The 18,189-nt window shown below is 36.0% G+C and overlaps 1 pseudogene; it reads left to right on the plus strand.

The window, feature by feature from the left end:
* The first annotated feature begins 236 nt into the window (after positions 1 to 236).
* Positions 237 to 11,836, plus strand: LOC109433872 (14-3-3 protein zeta/delta; annotated as a pseudogene).
* The last annotated feature ends 6,353 nt before the right edge of the window (positions 11,837 to 18,189 follow it).

Raw genomic sequence — 18,189 nt, forward strand, 5'->3', positions numbered from 1 at the left:
CAGACAAGGGTTTTTCAAACTGTGGGCCACAATTCAAAAGTGGACCATGGCAGCAGCTCACTGGGGCAGAACTCTTGGGAAAATGACAGGGACATCAACAACAGGGGGAAGCCTGCAGCTATGAACTTGGCCGTCAGATCCAAGGGACGCACTGGCATAATCCCTTGAGGTGGCACCCCGTGGTGAAGCAGCGGGTACCTGTAAGCACGTGCTGTGCAGCTGTGTGTACAAGTGACATGATACTGCTGAGTGTGGGCGTGCAGAGCAGTCAGGATGGGCAGAGTGAGGACACGATGGCTCTGAGTAGAGTGTTTGCAGTTCCAGCCTTGGGAGGACCTGGGCTAGGAGCAAGCGATGATTCTCTAAATAACATGCCAGGCTACGGGCCAGGACACTGGTAATTATAAGGAGGCTTGATTGTGGATGGGACTCAACTGGTGATCAGGCCAGGCTGCTTTCCCTAAGTAGGTGGAGCCTTGTGGCTTTACACTGCCCACTCATTAATGCGGTGTGTGTGAGGGTGGGGGGTAAAGGGGAGACAGGGAGTGCTGTGAGGCCACCCATTTAATCGGTGTTGAATGCAGTTTACATTTACTTATATGCATTAAAGGCCTTCATTTTGTTATTTGGGTGGGATTGGAGATCCAAAATTTGACTAGGACAGTTACCCCAGCAAGGTCTTTTTCTCTATGACAGACAGCTTTAATTCTCATTCCTGATTTATTCTCTCAAACTTCTCTGCATTTGGTATTAAATTTTGAGCCCTGCCCTATGTATTTTGCCGAAGTGTTTTAATCACATTACAATTCCATAATCCTCTAGAAAAGTTAGGAAGTCATGAAATGGTAGAGTAATGGAAAGATCATGAAGTTTGAAATTGGAGGTAAAAGACTTCCATGGGATGTACTGATATACTAACTTCTTACTATGTGACTTTGGGCAAGTCATGTATACTCCAACTTTATTATCTGTAAAATAGAAAAATGATATAATCTCAAAGGTTTGTGAGGATTGATTAAGATATACTGTGTGTGAAAGGGCTTTGTAAACTACAGGGTGCGGTATAAATGTCGGTTCTTGCCTTAACTGTAGGCCCAGTCATTTTTAGGAATGGAGAAAGAGCCACTGGGAAAACACCTGTGCAAAGGTCGCCCTCGTGATCTAATCTCCCAGGCCATGGCCAGTTAGGTGCTATGCAGCACTAATGGGTTGCCTGGATCTAGGGATAAGTCTGGTGAAGTCATCATTAGTGACTAAGCCCTTGGTTTTCCAGGGGAAATTGTAGGAGTAAGGTGGGGCCATATTACTTCCAATCACATAAACAGACAGAAACATTACTAGAAAAAAATATAGAGACCAATACCCCTCATGAATCCACAAACAAAAAAATCAATTGAAAACACTGGCAAATGAAATCCAACATAACACAAAAAGACTTTTATATAATTCTGAAGTGGAGTTTGATCCTAGGAGCCTAAGGTTGATTTCACATTTGAAAATCAATGAATGTGATTCACCATGTGAACCAAATAAAAAGGAAAACCAAAAAATTATCTGAGTAAGTGTAGAGATAGCATTTGGCAAAATCCAACTTCCATTCATGATAAAATCTGGGAATAGAAGAAATTTATTCACCTTGATAAAGGGCATCTATGAAAAAAAAATCATCATTGTTTACTAGTGACAGATGTAATGCTTTCCTCTAAGATCAGGAATGCATCAAGATTGACATCTCCAATCACTCCTATGCAACACTCCTATGATAGTGGAGGGCCTACCAAGTTCTACAAAGCAAGAAAAATAAAAAAGTCATATCAGTTGGAAAGAAAAGCTAAAAAGACTACATAAAGTTCTACATAGAAAAGCCTCATGAGTCTACAGAGAAGCTACTGGAACTACTAGGAAAGTTTAATAAGATTAGAGGATACGAGCTCAATACAAAAAAGTCAATTGTATTTCTATAGACTAGTAACAAAAAATTAGAAATTGAAATTAAAAAAACACACCATGTACAACAGTGTCAAAAACATGAAATACTTAGCAGAAATTTTAACAAAATATGTGTAAGACTGTACATTGAAAACTACAAAATATTGCAAGAGAAATGAAAATAGTCAAATTAATGGAGAGACATGCCATAATCATAGAAAGGAAAAATCAAAACTAGTAAGATATCAATTTTTCCTAAGTTGATCTATTGAATCAATACACTGTGATTTTGCAAACATTGACAGGTTGATTCTGTAATTTATATAGAAATGGAAAGGATCTAGACTAAACAATACATGGAAAAATAAGAACAAACTTGGAGGATTTATACTATCTGATTTCAAAATTTAAAGATTCTCCAATTAAGATATTGTAGTATTGCCTTAAAGATAAGAGTATAGATTGGTGGAATAGAACAGCAGCTCTAGTAATAGAGCTACACACACAGGGTTAATTTATTTTCAATGAATTTACCAAATCAATTCAATAAAGAAAAGTCTTCAATAAACGATGCTGCACAATTGAAAATCCATATGATAAGAAATGAGGATTCTACACCTAAATATAATATTTAAAACTATAAAATCTTTAGAAGGGAACAGGAAAAAATCTTTCTCATTTTATGTTAAAGAAAATTTCCTTAAGACAAATAAAGCTAAGGCAAATAAAGCTTGAACCCTGAAAGAAAAAGTGTTCGTCAACTGGATTTCCTCAATGCTAAAAACTTCTTCTCTTCAAAGACTGTTAAAAATAAAAATATAAACCACAAACTAGAAGAAAATATTTATAAAAAATATATCTGATAAAGGACTTGTATCTATTTAATATATGGATCCTACTAATACAAATAAATTATATACGTATATATGTTTTACAACTCAATAATTAAACAACTTAATTTGAAAATGGAAAAAGATTTGCACAAGCACTTCATTAAGGAAATGCAAATTACAATAAAATGAAATGTAACTACATGCACATTAGAAGGTTTAAAATGACAAAAATTGACAATACCAAGTGTTAGCAAGGATTTGACTGAGAGGGAACTCCCTTGATGACAGCAATGTTTTGAAAACAAATTTCAGCTTCTTATAAAGCTAGACTTATATTTACTATAGAACCTGCTAATCTTACACCTAGGTATTTACCTACTCCTAGATATTACCCAAAAGAAATGAAAGCAAGCTTTTCTGTTCTGATTTTACAGGGTTTTTTCATTGTTTGTTTGTGTGTTTGTCTGTGTGTGTGTGTGTGTGTGTGTGTGTGTCTGTAGCATACCAAAAACTTTTTTGAATTTATACTTATAGTATTCTGAGTGCCATCTATCAAACCAGAATATAATGATATGAAAAAATCAGAGTTAGAAACAATTCAAATTTTAAAAGATAACTCAATAAAAAAAAATCAAAATGCATAGGGTAGAACTTAAAGGTGATGAAATTTCTCAAAAGTATTCAAAATGGTCAAAGAGATAGAAAAAGGAGGGTAACTTGTATCACCAGATTGGAGGGACACTGAATGAAAATGGAAATACTAAGACATATTATTGTGAAATTTAAGAACACTGGATAAAGATCCTAAAAGTTTTCAGAGAGAGAGAGAGAGAGAGAGATGGTAGCAGGGTGGACTGGGGAGGTAGAGAAGAGAGAGAGAGATTCACATAATATGTAAAGGAAAGAAATGAGATGCTACTGGACTTCTAAACAACAATACTGCGATCTAAAAAGGAGGGGATGCAGCACAGAGTAGAAAGATAGTTCCAGGCTGATGGCAATGCCTCAGGTCCAAAGAGCAATCAGTCCAGATACACACAGAAGGGCAGAAGCCTCCAGGAGAAAAAGAAAAGTGATAGATTATCTCATATGCATGGACATTTAGAAATTAATATTGATGGCTATTTGATAGACACTATACCACATGTAAAAATCCAAAGGAGAGATACATGGCATTGGGCAATTATGATCAATTCCAGGAACATTTTCAGGCAGCTCAAATAGGAAACATAATTATAGTATTTGACTCTGGCATAATGGTTATTTTTATAATTCTAATAATATCGACATTAAATATTGTGAATGAAAAATTATAATATAACTTTTGGGAAGACAGGAAGAGGAACTGAGGTAGAAGAGTGTTAGAGAGCTAAATCCATGTCTACTTTAAATGGAAGTAATACATTCAACAAATATGTATTAATAACCACTAGGAGTTAGGCCCCATTACATACTGATCAGTGAATAATACTATAAAACAGAGGACTCCCTTCATTATGGAAGATTTTGAATCTTTGGCAATAATACCCTTCATAGCTGGGATTTGCTGCCCATATTCATTCACAGTTACAATGAGGCAAGGGAGTACCTGGAAGCATCCAAGTGAAATATCTGGGTTCCACACATAAACCTTTCTGTCTCCATGAGTAAAAGCAGCCTTACCTCCCATTATGAAGATTAGGATGAATTATTTCTGCCAGGATGGTGAATCTACTTCTTGTCTGTTGGTCCTGGGCATGAGGAGTCTGAAATGCCCTTGTGGTAGCCATAACTTATAGTTCAGTGGGACACATGCTGTGTCTTTTGGGATCTAGGACTTCAAACCCTCTAGAGCCCAAAACTGCAGAGACGTGAAACACAAAGTCCCTTAGTGGGCCATTGGAAGTGTGATAAATGGAACCATCCTACTTCTACCTCTTGGTTCCAGGACATAAAGAATGGTATTCCATCCCTTCAGAGTCTCACCTCTGAGCTGGCACTTTACCTGTACTTTAAGATTGTTCTATGTGTTTGTTCTGTGTTATGCTTTAAGAATATTCTGAGGCTGGCTGCTTCTAGATGGTGTGCTTTGTGTTATGTATGACCAATGGGATCCATGGTATAGATACGCAGTGGGTCTCCTGTTCAGATGCTAATCAGTCATTCCATAATAATGATGCTGGATGAGGCTCTGAGAATGCATGTTTCAGGGCCTCAGTTTTTCCCAACAAAGGCCCTGGTTTGAGGATAGCAGTCTAAACATTCAAATGCCTTTGGAGTTTTTTTGTCACCTACTATTAAACTTTGCTTTTCTGCTCAGGCTTGAGATAAGGACCTCTCTGTGTGTTTATTTTAGAACCTCTTTGTATGTTAACAATCAAAGAGGTACTCTGGCTCTCACACTTAGTCATTAACTATTTCTTTTTTTTCTTTTTTTTTAAATTAAAGTTTATTGGGGTGACAATTGTTAGTAAAGTTACATACATTTCAGGTGTACAATTCTGTATTACATCATCTATAAATCCCATTGTGTGTTCATCACCCAGAGTCAGTTCTCCTTCCATTACCATATATTTGTTCCCCTTTATCCTCATCTACCATCCCCCCCACTTACCCTCTGGTAACCACTGAACTATTGTCTGTGTCTATGAGTTTTTGTTTCTCATTTGTTTCTCTTGTTCTTGTGTTGTTTTGGGTTTATCTACCACATATCAGTGAAATCACATGGTTCTCTGCTTTTTCTCTCTGACTTATTTCGCTTACATTACATTCTCAAGATCCATCCATGTTGTCACAAATGGTCCTATTTCATCTTTTCTTACTGCCGAATAGTATTCCATTGTGTATATATACCACAACTTCTTTATCCATTCATCTATTGAAGGACATTTTGGTTGTTTCCATGTCTTAGCCACCATAAATAAAGCTGCAATGAACATTGGAGCACACGTGTCTTTATGGATAAATGTTTTCAGATTTTTTGGGTAGATACCCAGGAGAGGGATTGCTGGGTCATATGGTAATTCTATTCGTAATTCTTTGAGGAACCTCCACACTGCCTTCCATAGCGGCTGCACCAGTCTGCATTCCCACCAACAGTGTATGAGGGTTCCTCTTTCTCCACAGCCTCTCCAACACTTGTTACTATTTGTCTTGTTGATGATAGCCATTCTGACTGGGGTGAGGTGATATCTCATTGTGGTTTTTACTTGCATTTCTCTCATGATTAGTGATGTTGAGCATTTTTTCATGTCTATTTGCCATTTGTATGTCCTCTTTAGAGAAATGTCTCTGCAGGTCGTCTGCCCATTTTTCAATTGGGTTGTTTGTCTTTTTGTTGTTGAGTTTCATGAGTTCCTTGTATATTTTGGATATTAGCCCCTTATCGGAGGCACTGTTTGCAAAAATCTTCTCCCATTCAGTTGGTTGCCTCTTTATTTTGTCGATGGTTTCTTTTGCTGTGCAGAAGCTTTTAAGTTTCATATAGTCCCATTCGTTTATTTTAGCTTTTACTTCCCTTGCCTTTGGAGTCAAATTCATAAAATGCTCTTTGAACCCAAGGTCCATAAGTTTAGTACCTATGTTTTCTTCTATGCAGTTTATTGTTTCAGGTCTTATGCTTAAGTCTTTGATCCATTTTGAATTAATTTTGGTACATGGTGACAGATAGCAGTCCAGTTTCATTCTTTTGCATGTAGTTTTCTAATTCTCCCAGCACCATTTATTGAAGAGGCTGTCTTTTCTCCATTGTATGTTTTTAGCTTCTTTGTCAAAAATTATGTGTCCATATTTATGTGGTTTTATTTCTGAGTTCTCAATTCTATTCCATTGGTCTACATATCTGCTTTTCTGCCAATACCATGCTGTTTTGATTATTGCAGCCATGAAGTACAAGCTAAAGTCAGGGAGTGTGGTACCTCAGTATTGTACATTTTTCTTAAGATTGCTTTGGCTATTCAGGGTCTTTTGTGGTTCCAAACAAATTTGATGATTGTTTTGTTCTATTTCTTTAAAAAATGCCATTGGGATTTTGATGGGGATTGCATTAAATCTGTGTATTGCTTTAGGTAATATGGCCATTTTAACTATGTTGATTCTTCCAATCCATGAGCACAGAATGTCTTTCCATTTCTTTGTGTTTTCTTCAATTTCTTTTAAAAATGTCTTGTAGTTTTCCGCATATAGGTCTTTCACATCCTTGGTTAAGTTTATTCCTAGGTATTTTATTCTTTTTGCTGCAATTGCAAAATGAATTGGTTTTTTTATTTCTTTTTCTGAGATTTCATTGTTAGTATATAGGAATGCAATGGTCTTTTGTACGTTGATTTTGTACCTGGCAACTTTACTGTATTCCTTGATTGTTTCTAATAGCTTTTTGGTGGAGTCTTTAGGGTTTTCTATATATAGCATCATGGCATCTGCAAAGAGTGACAGTTTAACTTCTTTATTCCCAATTTGAATGCCTTTTATTTCTTTCTCTTGCCTTATTGCTCTGGTGAGGACTTCCAACACTATGTTGAAAAGCAGAGGTGATAGGGGACAGCACTGTCGCGTTCCTGAACGAAGAGCAAAGGGCTTCAGTTTTTCACCGTTAATTATGAGATTAGCTGAGAGTTTGTCATATATGGACCTTATTATGTAAAGGTATTTTCCTTCTGTACCTATTTTATTAAGTATTTTAATCATAAATGGATGTTGTATCTTGTCAAATGCTTTTTCTGCATCAATTGATAAAATCATATGATTTTTGTCCTTTATTTTGTTTATGTAATATATCACATTGATGGATTTGTGTATGTTGAACCATCCGTGTGCCCCTGGAATGAACCCCACTTGGTTGTGATGAATAATCTTTTTAACGCATTGTTGCATTCGATTTGTTAGAATTTTGTTTAGGATTTTTGCATCTGTATTCATCAGAGATATTGGTCGGTAGTTTTCTTTTTTGTGTTGTCCTTACCAGGTTTTGGTATCAGGATAATGTTAGCCTCATAAAATGAGTTAGGGAGTACTGTCTCTTCTTCAATTTTTTGGAAGAGTTTGAGCAGGATTAGTATTAGATCCTCTTTGAAGGTTTGGTAGAATTCACTAGTGAAGCCACCTGGTCCCGGACTTTTGCTTTTGGGAAGGTTTTGGATGACTGATTCAATTTTGTTACTGGTGATCAGTCTGTTTAGATTTTCCAGTTCTTCATGGTTCAGGCTAAGAAGGCTATATGTTTCTAAGAATTTGTCCATTTCTTCTACATTATTGAATTTGGTGGCCTATAGTCCTTCATAGTATTCTTGGATGATCCTTTGTATTTCTGTGGCATCCGTGATAACTTCCCCTTTTTCATTTCTGATTTTGTTTATTAGTGTCTCTCTCTTTTTATATTAGTGAGTCTAGCCAAGGGTTTGTCAATTTTGTTAATCTTTTCAAAGAACCAGCTCTTTGTCACATTGATTTTTTCTATTGTCTTTTTGTTCTCTATTTCATTTAGTTCTGCTCTGATTTTTGTTATTTCCTTTCTTCTGCTGACCTTAGGTTTCACTTGTTCTTCTTTTTCTAGTTCTTTAAGGTGTAATGTAAGGTTATTTATATGGGATTTTTCTTGTTTCTTGAGATAGGCCTGTAATGATATAAATTTCCCTCTTAAAACTGTTTTTGCTGCATCCCAAAAATTTTGGTAGGATGTATTTTCATTGTCATTTGTTTCTATGTATCTTTTGATCCCTCCTCTAATTTCTTCTTTGACCTGGTCATTCTTTAAAAGTATGTTGTTTAATCTCCATGTATTTGTGTTTTTTCCTGCTTTCTTTTTGCAGTTGATGCCATTAACTATTATAGCTAATTGTTAATGATCTGACATTATCTGTCTGCAGAGCAACTTAGCAATAACAAGCCAATTCTCAGTCTCTGAAGACATTGTTTTCAAAGATTAGAATCAGTGTACCTGCAACGGTGTTCCCTTCCACAGGGACATATTCCTAAGTAGACATCAGTGAAATCTTTAGTAATTAAGCAGCCACCGTGTGCCAGGCATTATCCACACCCAACTAATGAACCAGGATAATGATCTCTTTACCCCCCTGACAATAAGTTTAGTCAGTCTGTAGTCCCCATCTTACCATATTTTAGTTTGAACCAAACTTGTCATCCCTTGCACGAGTCCCAGTCCTCTGAGCAGTCGATGCCAAGATAAGATTAGATGTCAGGGGAAATGAGGCAGGAGCTACAGGAGGAAGCTGGGAGAGCCATCAGACTGGCGAGGCTGATGGTAAGGCTGACAGAATTCCTGAGCCAAAGTCCATGGGAGGAGTCCTGCATCTGGCAAGAGTAGGCCGGCTTTAAAATCCCTGTTCTTTCTAGTCCTTCCAGTCTTTTGAACTAGAGGTAGCCTGTGGGTAGCACGGCCTCAGTGCTAATGTGATAAAAGTTGATTTCAGAGTGCAGCAAGAGGCAGTCAGTTGCTCACACTTCCTGAAGTAGTAGATCTGAGAAGTGCCACAACGTACTTATAAATAAAATACAGTGTTTATTTCATCAAAAATTATTTTAAAAAATAATTCCTTGCTTAAAGCAAAAATGAGAACAATGTGTTATGAGGTTTATAAGAAACACTGAAATTGACTATATGACAATGATCACAAAGGGTGAAAGGGAAAATGGAAATATATTCATTTAAGGTTGCTGATATTTACATAGAGTGATAAAATATTATTTCAGGTAAATTTTAATAAGATAAAGTGACATATTGTCAGCACTACTAGAGAACACTAATAAAATGGGATATAGTTAATAAACTAACAGAGGAAATAAAAGAGGACACTAAAAAGTACCCAACTAATCTAAAAAAGGCAGGAAAAGAGGGAGAAAATAGTACAAAGACCAGTTGGGATGAGTAGAAAACAAATAGCAAGATTATAAGTGTATTTCAATAATTACACTGAATATAAATAGGCTTTATATACCAATTAAGAGACAGAAAAATTTACACTGGATAAAGATAAAATAAAAACCCAATTACATGCAGTTTAAATGAATCATACTTTAAATACATCATTTTTTTTAAAGGATAAAGAAAGATATACTGTGCAAGAACTAATCATAAGAAATCTGAAATAGCTATAAATTTCTTGGGACTACATCAAACTAAAAAAGTTTTGCACAGAAAAGTTTTCCTTCAACAAAACTAAAAGTCAACCTACCAACTGGGAGAAGATATTCACCAACCATACATCCAATAAGGGGTTAATATCCAAAATTTATAAAGAACTCATACAAGTTAATACCAAAAGCAAACAATCCAATTAACAAATGGGTAGAGGACCTGAATAGATAGTTCTCTAAAGAGAACATACAGATAGCCAATAGACATGAAAAGGTGCTCAACCTCACTAATCATTAGACAAACGCAAATAAAAACCACACACACACACACAAAACCTCACACCTGTCAGAATAGCTATCATCAATAAATCAACAAACAACAAGTGTTGGCAAGGATGCGAAGGAACACATTCCATTGCAAATTGGTACAGTCACTATGGAAATCAGTATGGAGGTTCTTCAAAAAATTAAAAATGAACTACCTATGACCCAGCAATTCCACTTCTGGATATTTATCCAAAGAAATGCAAAACACTAATTAGAAAAGATATATGCCCTCTTATGTTCATTGCAGCGTTATTTACAATAGCCAAGATATGGAAGCAACCGGAGTTCCCATCAATAGATGATTGGATAAAGAAGATGTGGTATACATATACAATGGAATATTACTCGGCCATAAAAAAGTGTGAAATCTTATCATTTGCAACAACGTGGACCTAGAGGGTGTTATGCTAAATGAAATGTCAAATAGAGAATACCATATGATTTCACTTTATATGTGGAATCTGAAGGACAAACAAAACAGAAACAGACTCAGGTACAGAGAACAAACAGATGGTTGCCAGATGGGAGGAGACGGGGAGACTTGATGAAAGAGGTGAAGGGATTAAGAAGTACAAATTGGCACTTACAAAATAGTCATGGGGATGTAAAGTAAAGCATAGGGAATGTAGTTAATAATATCGCAATAAATATGTATAGCGCAGGTGGGTACTAGGCTTCTCAGGGTGGTCAATTTGTAAGTTATATAAATGTCTAACAGCTATCCTGTACACCTGAAACTAATATAAAATACTCAATGTAAAAGAAAAATTGAAACAACAAAAAACAATCACAAATGATCAACAATTAGAGGATTGGTCAATTAAATTATTTTGTGCTCATACAAATATAATGCTGTGCAGTTATTAAAAATCATGTTGTGGGCACTGTGGCAGTGGCACCCAGCCCTCCCTGGCCCAGGTGGCAGCTTGGCAGGAGGGCCAAGCCTGGGGACCAGGCTGCGAGCTGAGTCTCACCCGGAGGCTCCCACCAGAACATCCAGTCATAGATAAAAATGAGCTGGTGCAGAAGGCCAAACTGCCCAAGCAGGATGTGTGATATGATGACATGGCAGCGTGCTTGAACTCTGTAACTGAGCACGGAGCTGAATTGTCCAATGAGGAAAGGAATCTTCTTTTATTGTTTGTAAAAATGGTGTAGGAGCCCCGAGGTCAGCTGGAAGGGTCCTCTCAAATATTGAACAAAAGATGGAAGGTGCTGAGAAAAAACAGCACATGGCTCAAGTCACAGAGAGAAAATTGAGACCCAGCTAAGAGATATCTGCAATGATGTACTGTCTCTCTTGGAAAAGTTCTTGATCCCCAGTGCTTCACAAGCAGAGAGCCAAGTCTCCTATTTGAAAATGAAAGGAGACTACTACAGTTGCTTGGCTGAGGTTACTCCTGGTGATGACGAGAAAGGGATTGTGGATCAGTCACAACAAGCGTATCAAGAAGCTTTTGAAAACAGCAAAAAGGAAATGCAACCAACACATCCTATCAGATTGGGTCTGGTTCTTAACTTCTCTGTGTTCTGTTAGGAGATTCTGAACTCCCCGGGGAAAGCCTGCTTTCTTGCAAAGACAGCTTTCGATGAAGCCATTGCTGAACTTGATTCATTAAGTCAAGAGTCTGATAAAAGACAGCATGTTAAGAATGAAATTACTGAGAGACACTTGACATTGTGAACATCAGATACCCAAGGAGATGAGGCTGAAGCAGGAGAAGGAGGAGGAAATTAACCAGCCTTCCAACTTTCGTCGGCCTCATTCTAAAATTTATACAGTAGGCCATTTGTCATTCATGCTATCCACAAATAGTTCTTTTTGCTTACAATTTGGCAGGTTTATGTTACTTGTGTTTGAATTTCTGTATTTCCCATGTGGTGTTTATGTTTAATAATAGGAGAGTAGAGCCAGTTAACATTTAGGGAGTTATCTGTTTTCATCTTGAGGTGGCCAATATGGGAATGTGGAATTTTTGTACAAGTTTTAAATGTTTGGCATAGCACTTTTGGAACACTGTGGCTTCATAAGGGACAGTGTTAAAACTGCTTCCATATCTAAGCAAAGAAAACTGCCTACATATTGGTTTGTCCTTGTGGGGAATAAAAAGGATAATTGGTTCCAGTCACAGGTGTAGTTATTGTGGGTACTTTAGGTTTTGGAACACTTGAGTCTGCAGTAGAGATGGATATTCCATGGAGAGCACATGTTGAATCAAATGTGCATGTGTGGAACACTCAGTCTCAGTGCGCACCACTTTGACCACGACTGCAGAAGTGTTACTTTAGTCATGACCCACTTTACTCTGGATAAGGGCAGAAACGGTTCACATTCCATTATTTGTAACGTCATCTGCTGTTTGCTTTCATTATTTTGGCTACACTCATTTTATTTGTATGTAAATGTGTTAGGCAACCTAAGAACAAATGTACAAGTAAAGATGCAGTAAAATGAATCACTTGATATCCATTACTTCATGTATATCAAGCACAGCAGTAAAACAAAAGACCCATGCATTTAACATTGTTTAGGCTTTTTTGCTTTTGTGATTTTTTTTTTTTTATATTTGCCTAACATGCATGTGCTGTCAAAATAATTAACAAGGAAATAACTTGAGATGATGGCTAGCTTTGTTTAATGTCTTATGAAATTTTCATGAACAATCTAAGCATAATTGTTAAGAACATGTGTGTTATCCTCATGTAAGTGGAATAAAAGATTTATGAATGGGGGAAAAATCGTGCTGTGAAAGAATATGTATTTACGTGAGAAATATTCATGATGTAATGCTAAATAAAGAAAGACAATAACAGTATATGCAGAAAAATAACTTTGGAGAATGAAAATTATCAATTACCGATTAAAAATGCCAAGTGCATGCATACGAAGTTGTGGATCTTTTTGGATGGGGAGATTCCAACTTTTTGTAGTTATTTTTCTGTGCTTTTTCAAGTTTTCTGTATTGTGCATATATTTTCTGTATTGTGTATTATATAATTTGAGTTTTTTAAAGAATTTAATAAAAGAAAACCCAGCTCTGCCAAAAAAAAAAAAAAAAGCTATAAATTTCTGACACAGCAAACGTCAGGATTTAAAATATTAACAAAAGTCATGAGAGATATTTAACAGTAATTCAAGTATCAAGTAATACAAAACACATAACAATTCTAAGCGTGTTATAGAGAACATATTTAACAGCACCTAATAACAGAACTTCGAATACATAAAGCAAATACTGACATAAATGAAAGGAGATTTAGAAAAACTCACAGTTAAAAAAAAATTCACAATTTAAGTTGGAGGTTCAATACTCTTCATTCAGTAATTGATAAAGCAAGTACACAGAAAATCATTATGAACATTAGAAGACTTGAATAACATTATCGACTGACATGAATAAAGTGACATTTGTGTAACACCTCACCCAACAATAGAATACAGATTCTTTTCAAGTGCATATGGCAAATTCACCAAGATAAACCATATGCTGGGACACAAACAAGTTGAAATAAACTGAGAACTTAAAACATACAGAGTATATTCTCTGACTAATGTGGAATTAAATTAGAAACAAAGAACAGATCACTGCAAAAACTCCAAATATTTGGCATTGAGCTACACATTCCTAAATAACCCAATTGTTAAGAAAAGAAACCATAGTGGAAATTAGAAAATACTTTTGAACTAAATAAAAATGTAAAAGATGCTGAGCATTGTGTGGTCATCTTTGCAATCCATTTGGGTCTAATTTGGAATCTGACAAGTGGAACAAAAAGAACCTTGACTACAGTGCATACTTTGGTTTTGGTGATGCTTCTTCTCAAGGTCCTCACCAAGGATAAGAAAGAGTTCAGTGTGCACGGAAGATCCCCAAAAGTGACAGGCTCCACTTCCTAGTAGATTGTTGCATTTTTCCACTTTTCTGTTCAGGACCGCTAAATGCTGAGATGTGGGTGCATACAGATATAAAAGCAATTCATTGTGTTCTAAAAAAAAAACACCAAAAACTATTTGCTTAACCTTTTACTACTCTGTCTTTAAGTATTTCTGTTTGGAGGGAGCATTTCCTTAACCATTGAGATTTTTCTTCCTGGCAATTGTCAGTTTGGTTCAAATAAACTCATTAAAATTCTCTAAAAATAAATAAATAAAACCAATATTTTTGCTTGGAACAATTTATCATTCCTCTGTAATCAGAGTATCCTAATTTGTATTTTGAACTCTTTTCTCCCAAGCTCTACTACTCCGTTGCCAATTTTTGCCTTATCTTTTCCTTTTGGAGGTTTTTAACCTCATTTTATCATCTAGACTAAAATCTAGCTCCTTTATCCTCCCCACTCCTTATTTATTCATTTCTGCCATCCTACTCATGGTTCCCTGGGCTCAAATTTTTAATCAGATTTGATTTGTGCTTCTTTCCTCTCCTTCCTTCTCTCCTTAGCCACAGAAATATTAAATTTTGTTCTTTCATGATCTTATCTATTGACATTGTTTTTACTTTACTATTTCCAAAGCTTGTGAAACTTTAACTGACCTTCTGTCTCACTTTCAATCTCGCTTCTGTATACCAGGGAGATATCTAATCCTGTATACCACAGAAGTCTAAAATATCTTTTTCATCGAACGTATAGATTTGAATAATAATAATAAAAATAACAACAGCATAATACTTCTATGCCTTCCACAGTCTATGTAATGGAAACTGAACTATTTATGATTATTATCTCCATTTTAAGATAAATATTTTGAAGTTCAAGACAGGTTAAACAAAGTTTCCAAGGCCACACAGCTAGTAAATGGCAAAGTCAAAAATTGTTGAGGTTGGTTTGATTCCACATACAATTGCTTACTTAACTGGGATATATTTCATAGTGAAAGAGGCTGGTCCTAAAATTTTTTGGGGGGCAACAGATGTAAACTAGGACCAACCCAAATGAGCTAGGACTTATAATTCCCCAATAATACTATCCTCTACTTCCTCTACAACACAGAAATGGGAAGGTTGGGCAGATAGCTGTTTTAGGGATGAAAAAGAAATGATTTTTGTACTCGTTCAGTTCATGGTGACAACAGAAAAGCGTACTTGAACACCTTAATAGTGAGGTTGTGTACACAAGACAGGTAATTAACAAAAAGTTGAGAACTACAGGTAAAAATTTAGGAAGTAGCCATATAAATGATGTTGTTGAAGCCATGAATGAGCTCACCATATATTTAAGGAAGAAGAGGCCCAGATGGTTAAGAACTGAATGCTAGAAATTTTGAAACATGAGGGAAAAAGTGCTAAAGAAACGAAACAGGGATTATGTCACAGAAATGGCAAAGTGAGGTGAGCCTCTTTGGAATTTCAGAAGCTCTCCACATCCCCCCATTGAGGTGGTGCCCTGAGATCCAAGTGACCTGCTCACAGAGGAGAAGTCCACTTTCCAGGGAACACCACCTCCCACCCCGCTTTGTGTAAGGAGCCAGAACAGTGCAGAGAAAATATAACACTACAGTGTGAGAGAGAATAAAAGGCTGCAGTGGGAGAGAAAATAAAATATTCCAGCAACACCTACTAGGAAGCAAAAGAAAGACCTCTTCCTATCAACCTGTGGCAGAACCCCCTCCTGTAGATGCCTAAGAAGACAAATAATAATTCAATAATTACCATGAATAACAACAGTAACAAGGTAGTTCAGAAAGAAAATGAAGAGTCTCCAGAAAATGAACTTAAAGAAATGAAAATATGTGACTTAAATGACAGAGAATTCAAGATTGCAGTTCTGAAAAAACTCAATGAGATGCAAGAAAAGACAGACAGGCAGTTTAATGAACTCAGAAACACAATCAAAGAACAAAAGGAACATTTTACCAAAGAGATTGAAATTTAAAAAAAGAACCAGGGGGGTGGGGATAAGGGGAAGGTGAGAGGTTTTGGGAACGTACAGAGGGATAGTGGATGGGGGGAGGGAGGTTCACACAGTGTGAGGGATATAAATGATAAATGTCTAAGTTTTGCTTTGTCTTGTGCACCTGAAACTAATTAAAAAAAAAAAAAAAATATGTATGCAAAAAAAAAAAAAAAAAAAAAAAAAAAAAGAAAATAATAAACCGGAAAGATTTTCAAAAAAAAAAAAAAAAAAAAAAAAAGAACCAAATAGAATTTCTGGAGATTAAGAACTCAATAAAACAAATTAAGTAACCAGCTAAGGTAATAGAGCTGACATGACGGAGGAAAGAATCAGTGACATTGAAGATAGAAATCTGGAAATGACACAGATCAAAGATGAAAGAGACTTGAGAGTTGAAAGAAATGCAAGAACTCTACAAGAACTTTCTGACTCCATCACAAAGAACAATATAGGAATAATGGGTATACCAGAAGGAGAAAAAAGGGAGAAGGGAACAAAGAGTATATTCAAACAAACAGTTGATGACACTTCCCAACCTTGGGGGAAAAACTGGATCCTCAAATCCAAGAAGCAAACAGAACACCTAATTACCTCAATCTCAACACACCTTCTCCAAGGCACATGGTATTGAAGCTGTCAAAAATTAACGACAAAGAAAGAACCCTCAAGGTAACCAGGGAAAAGAAGATGGTAACCTACAAAGGAAAGCCCATTAGATTATCATCAGATTTTTCAGCAGAAACTCTACAAGCCTGAAGGAATGGAATCAAATATTTAAACAATAAACAAAACAGTATAATATTGGCAGAAAAAAACACACAGAGCAATGGAATAGAATCAAGAACCCAGAAATAAACCCACATAAATATGGACAGATAATTTTTGATAAAGAAGCCAGAAACTACAGTGGAGAAGAGACACGCTCTTCAATACAGGGTGCTGGAAGAATTGGAAAGCTACATTTAAAAGAATGAAACTGGAATGCTATCTGTCACCGAGTATCAAAATTAACACCGAGTATCAAAATGGAGCAAAGACCTAAACACAAGACCTGAAACAATAAACTGTGTAGAAGAAAACATAGGTACTAAACTTATGGACCTTGGTTCAAAAGGATTTTATGAATTTGATTTCAAAGACAAGGGAAGTAGAAGCTATAATAAATGAATGGGACCATATCAAACGAAAAACCTTCTGCACAGCTAAAGAAACCATCGACAAAATAAAGAGGCAACCAACCGAATGGGAGATTTGTGCAAACTACGCCTCCGATAAGGGGCTAATATCCAAAATATATAAGGAACTCATACAACTCAGCAACAACAACAAAAAACAAACAATCCAATTAAAAAATGGGCAGAGGACTGGATAGACATTTTGCCAAAAAGGACATGCAAATGGCCAGTAGACATACAAAAAAATGTTCACCATCAATAATTGAAAGAGAGAAATTATGACCCAAGAATAATACATCCAGCAAAGATATCCTTTGGCTGTGAAGGAGGAATAAAGAACTTTCCAGACATACAGAAGCTGAGGGAATTTTCTAACACGTGACCAGCACTACAAGAAATACTGAAGAAGGCTCTTCAGCCTTAAAAAGAAAGCAAAAGAATACAAAACCATGAGTAGTATTACAAACAGACAGACAGATGCAGGAAATGGCAACCCCTACACCAAATAGGACACTACACATTTAAACATAACATACAGGGTAAAGAAGAAACAAACACTTAAAAAAAAAAGAGGAAAAAGACAACTTGCTACTACAGTGTAGAAATCAACTCACAGCATAAAAAGGGATAATTAGTGACAACAAAAACATAAAAAGGGAGACAGTAAAGATCTGAACTGGCTAAAGGGCGTGGAGAAAGGAAGCATGCTGAACAAAATGGAATACTCTAAATATGAAACTTTCTTTTACATAAACTTAATGGTAACCACTCAAAAAAAAATCCAGAACTGAAATATATAACATAAAAAAATAAACTGAGGGGGAAAATCACAGAATACCATTACACTGAAATAATAGACAGCACCGTAAAGGCAAAGAAACAATGGAGACACAGCCTTACCAGAACACGAAAGATAGAATGATAGGAAATCCTCATATATCAATAATCACCCTAAATGT

Source organism: Rhinolophus sinicus, linkage group LG16 (genome assembly GCF_036562045.2).
Source record: "Rhinolophus sinicus isolate RSC01 linkage group LG16, ASM3656204v1, whole genome shotgun sequence".
Classification (NCBI taxonomy): domain Eukaryota; kingdom Metazoa; phylum Chordata; class Mammalia; order Chiroptera; family Rhinolophidae; genus Rhinolophus; species Rhinolophus sinicus.